Raw genomic sequence first — 6,000 nt, forward strand, 5'->3', positions numbered from 1 at the left:
ATAAATAGAACATGCGTCTTTATCATGAGTATATAAATAGTACATGCGTCTGTATCATGAGTAGGTAAATAGTACACGCGTGCAGTTGCAAGTGGGTATATGTTTATGGAAAAACTCATGACTCGGGAAATAATACGTGATGTGTCTGTTCTTCAAAAACATTTCAATAAGTAATAATTTGTAACAACCGTACCTAGATACTTTGCCCATGTACTATTTATTACTTGTGGCGGTGACCTATCTACACGTTTTTACTTATAATACCGTCGGTTTGTGCGTGTCCAATGTCCATGTTTCAGCTGTAAATACTATACGTACTGTTCGTGTTGTACGTAATGTATGTATTGTACGTACTGTTAGTGCTGGACGTACTATTCGTGCTGGACGTACTATTCGTGCTGTACGTACGGTACGTACTGTTCGTGCTGGGCTACGGTGCGTACTGTACGAATTGTACGTGCTGTACGTACTGTACGTACTGTATGCACTGTATCCACTATACGCGCTGTACGTTCTGTACGCTCTGTACGTACTGTACGAATTGTACGTACTGTACGAATTGTACGTACTGTACGCACTGTACGTACTGTATGCACTGTTCGTGCTGTACGTATTGTATGTACTGTACGTACTGTAGTCTGTATGTAGCTCGCAACACTCTGATTACCTCGGAAATGAGTCTTACGATTGTTTGATACGCAGTTTTGATGTAAATTCGATAATTATTGGTAGGTTAAGTGAACTCAAACCTTACTCAATTTTTAGTGTTTTTTTTTGTGGTATGAAGTTGAAGCTTTGCACCTATTTAGAAGAGAAACAGTGACACACTTGGTCAACTATAGCTTGGTCTATAGTTGTTGAGTCTAACTCAAAGTTGAGTAGCGTTTCAGTGTTAGTTTAAACGATTCGGATGAGTCGATACGATGAAATAGAGTTTTTGACAAATATGATTTGTATGTTGTAGAAATTACAGTACATTTTCGCACAACACTTTTTATTTAGGATATAGAATCACAGTTTTCTTATATTATGTATCTGTTTAGCTTATCTGTCAGATAAAATTACGAATAGGCTATCAGAAACATTATCAGCAACTAGCAAGTGGAAAACTGGTAAGAATTAAAAAAAAAACATTTTTAATACAAAATTAACAATTTCTCAGTAAAAAAGTACAAAATCGACGAAGAATCGACTCGTCCGCAGGTCGTAAATAATTATCATTATATAGAATCGTTTTTTATCAATATTATTATAATCATGATTTATCATTAAGTTTACATGCGTGTATAGATGTGCGGTTGGTTGCTGGTTTCTGAACGAAAATGTAAAAAAAATTGAGGGTACTTTTTTTTCAGAATAGACGAGTGTTTTGTCTCTTTTACGCTTTAAGTTCAGAAATAATTTTTAAAATTTTTCATATTCACGAAATTGATATATTTATGAATCGTGTAAACCAAGAAGCTTATATCTAATACACTGGAGATTGCACTATGACCATTAACTTGTAACAAGAAAATATGACGTTGAATGACGCCTCACGCCTGTATGTTTTTTATCCCTTTCACACCAACTTGCCAAGTTAGGTGTGAAAGGGATAAAAAAACATACAGGCGTCATTCAACGTCATATTTTCTTGTTACAAGTTAATGTTCATACTGAAATCTCCAGTGTATTAAATATAAGCTTCTTGGTGTAAACTAAACACATTACTCTCTTTTGCGACGTCGGTTTAAACAATCAACCAATCGCACATCAGCTTTGAAATACGTCACTAATCGTTATATCGTTTTGCGTTTTAATTATTTGCCATTTTATGCATTTAATCGTTGTTTTTTCATTTATTATTGAAGTTAACATTAAAATGTGTACATAATATTTAAACATTGCTTTGCAAAAGTCATTTGTAGGTTAGGGTTTTCATTTGACAGGTTTTTTTAATATATTATGATATATAATTATTATTTTTATCATTTGTGAACGATTGTCTTATAATTCCGTCTCTTTCTTCGTTCGGAAAAGTTATTAAAAAAGGGAAACATATTTGCTACATTGAATTGATTTTATAATAATAATATTTTTCACATAGAAATAATAAGATATCAAACGAACATAGAGCAAGAGCATTCGTAATCTTTTAGTGTAAACGAAAACTCGTATTCAGTGTTGTTCAGTATTAGAACATTGCATAGAATCTTTTCGAACGCACTAAGAACAACGAAATAATGCTCTACGCCTGTTTACACTGAAATAATTTGACATAGTGGGGTTAGAATGAGCATTATTTATTTTTGAAAGAGACAGTACTATAGGAAATCATAAAATTATAGAATTTTGTTAAAAACTGTATCAGGAATGAATTTTGAGCACATTTTTTTTTAAATATTGCACATAAGTTTCATAGTTTTGTAATATTTTGACTAAGGGCAGGACCCAGTTGGTTAAGAAAAAAAAATGTGTGCGTGTACTAGTGTACACACGTAAGAAGTGAAACTTCTTTATGACCTTATTTTTCAAAAAATATTTTACTACATGCAACTTTACAGAAATACGTCTAATCACGCGTGGTAGGGATAAGAAAAAGATGGCGCGTAACGGAAAAATGTCACGCGTAACGAAAAAATGTTACACTAAATTTTTTTCCAACGCCGATAAAGAAGTTTCACTTCAAAAACAATTATTATAATATAAAATAATGGAATGTTTCAATTATTTCGTTGCATATTATGTATATTAATTATTAAAAAAAATCATCTTCGCACTTATATCATTTAGTCATGCCTATAATATAGTTATGCATTTTTTGTAATAATTTTAAAGTTACATTTACGCTAAGTGTGTAGAAATTTTAAGTGTTACTCAAGTATTGAGTGGCGCTTGAGTTTGAGTGAAGGAAGTTGTAGATAAGTGTCGAATAGAGAGGTGTGAGCGAGACAGAACAACGATAGAGAGAGACAGACGTATGATAACACGTCTGTTTTTTTATTGTTTGATAAATGTTAACAACTTTGCGATTCAAGTATGGCCGGGTCGAGATATTATAGTGAAGAAAAACATTAAAAATATCGCGAAAAACATTGTAATAAGAAAATATTTATATGTCACATTAAAAAAAGAGGAAAAAGGGAAGTTTTTCTATCTATTTTTGGTTTAGTTGAAAACTTGTATCATAATCCTAGAAATATAAAAATATTGAGATATAAAAAAATACATAAAGATAAGAGAATTAGGGTGCTTTTTCACCAATAATGTAAAAATGTAGCGAGGAATATGTTTGTAAATAACCAATCATATCGCTTCATTTAGTTTGAAGCGATACTATTGGTTATTTTACACATTTAGTTCAGGATCCATGGCCCATTTTTGCACGTGATTACTATCAAGCAAATTTTCCGTGAGTAGCTTTATTTTGATGAGACGACCAATAATTTCATGTACGAAACTCTCGATTGTGGTAGCTACCAGAGGTAGGTAACAAGGATAAAATTTTTTGATTTGATGGTTCTACAAATAAAGCTACTCACGGAAAATTAGCTTGATAGTAATCACTTGCAAAAATGGGCGATGGATCCTGAACTAATTCCTCGCACATGATTGGTGGAAACGCACTCTTAGCTAAGATCTCGGCCCAGCTTTTACAATAGAGAACATAAGAGTTGACAAGAGATGTTATTTTGGAAATGTTTAAAGTATATTATTATAGCGTTGCCATGGAAACGGTTAGAGCACGTGATGTTTTTAAAAAGTATTTTTCATTAAAAATTAAACGTCTTTTAACTTTTTTAAAGATGTATTGTATGATTTAATTGTATTTTCTGGATAAAATCAATTATAAATACATATGAACCGGTCATTTATAAATTTTATCTTTTAACACAAATTGAGAAATAATCTTGTTAGAGGGTCTATATTTGTATATGTTTTACCTACCTTTCCGAACTATGAATGTTAAGAACTGGGGCACTATCATGACTACTTATTCCCAGTCAGTTTACGCCGTGAATTGAACTGACTGGCATATTCATATTTATTTATTTGGAGATCTTACAGAAACAATAAAAGGGGTATACATAAATTAATGACATAAACCATAATAACATTAACAATTGTTTCCTCTACGTCTCACAGTGAACAATAATTATAATACAATAATTAACCATGGCTGGTTATTGCGATCATAATATGAATTTGCCAGTCAGTTCAGTTCACGGCGTAAACTGTCTGGAAATAAGAGGTCATAATACTGCCCCAGCTCGGCTTTCAATCAGTAGGTCAAACCCAAATTATTTTCATTTACACATTGTACTATTTTATGTCAATAAATATAATTATAAGTATATTTTTAAACTTGAATTATTTTCAAAAAATATTATTAATTTTTTTTTTTATTAAAAAGAAGACAACATTACTGTATTTTTTTAAATTTTATATACTTATTATATTTTTTAAAAACACGACGGGCCAAGAGAAATGTTAATATCACGGAATTGGTGCTATGTATGAAACGATGGTTTGTAAAACGTGTACAGAGTTAGTGAGATCGCTTCAGTCGTTTTGGCGGTTTTGTGTTTGATGCGGACAAACATGCGTGTGTTGGAGGGACGTTTTTTTTTATCGCCTGTATAAATAGAGTTTTACTGTCTTACCACAAAGAATTTTAGACAGGGTTTAACTGTAAGCGCGGGTTCTCTTTAATCTGGTTTTGTCGTATTTCACATAGACAACTATTAAAGTGACAGATCCCTGGTTTAAAGTTAGACTGTGTTTAAATTGTTTTGTGGTAAGACCATTATAGGGTATTTTTTATTACTAAGATTAATTTGACGTTAGTTTTTAGATCTTTTTGTACTAGAGTGTAAAAAAACCCTGTTTATTGAGTCTATATTGTTTTACGTGATAATAATAACCTTTATATAAGTTGTATTTACTTTATTCTATACAAAGTTTTGAGATATTAGGATTATATTTGAATTTTGATTATTTTAGATTTATATGTTAATGACTTAGTTAAGTTTAAATTATTGTACGGGGGTCCATTATTTTGGGATTGTGTTTCATACTAGCTGTGCCCGCGGTTTTACCCGAATTGCTCCGCTCCTGTTGGTCTTAGCGTGATGATATATAGCCTATAACCTTCCTCGATAAATGGGCTATCTAACACCGAAAGAATTTTACAAATCGGACCAGTAGTTCCTGAGATTAGATGAAATGATGATACCTATATTTTTCATGAACTGGCAAACGAACGTTACGTGAATGGCAAGGTTTTAAATCTAGCTATTCACGGACGACTAATGTAGTTTATTGTAAAATAAAAACTTGGCTAATTATTGTTTGCAATAATCATTCTTTGAATAATAAATAATAATAGAAATAAAAAAAGATGCAGTTTCCAAAATGATGGATCCCCGTATGCAATGGCTTCCAATGAAATTGTTTTTGCGATCTCACAGCCCAAGGAGTTGTGTTGAAATTAAACTACAATAAATGTGTGGTTTGTGATATTTTGTTGTTTTATTTTATTATATTACCTTAGTATATATTGATAGTTCGAGTAAAGAATAGCTCTTTTATACTGATGTTTTACTGTATAGGCAGTTAAACGTGGGTTCGAATCCTTCGTGATCGATTTTTTCAACATATTTTTTAAAATTCATTTTATCTTGATTTATAAAGCATTTCAATGCTATAAAACTAATTATCAAAGGCTAATATTATAATATTTACCTATGTATTTCTTAAATCTGGCTGCCTTAAATACATATTTTTTGGGAATCGAACCCAGTAATTAAAGCGCAAACAATTGTACCATTCTACAACTTAAAAAATACATCTGTGTAGTTCAGTTGAATAAACCATTTATTTCGGAAGGCATCACTACATAATAGAAAACAAAGTTTTAATACATGTAACTTATGAGGTTTCAGACAAAGCAGGCGACGTCGCGCAAAGGTAGTTCAAAATAAAACAACAAAAAACATTTACAATTTTATTCACACAACA

The sequence above is a fragment of the Colias eurytheme genome, chromosome 28, assembly GCF_061535395.1.
Source record: "Colias eurytheme isolate Ceu_HAF_F1 chromosome 28, ilColEury1 Martin Lab GWU primary, whole genome shotgun sequence".
Taxonomy (NCBI): domain Eukaryota; kingdom Metazoa; phylum Arthropoda; class Insecta; order Lepidoptera; family Pieridae; genus Colias; species Colias eurytheme.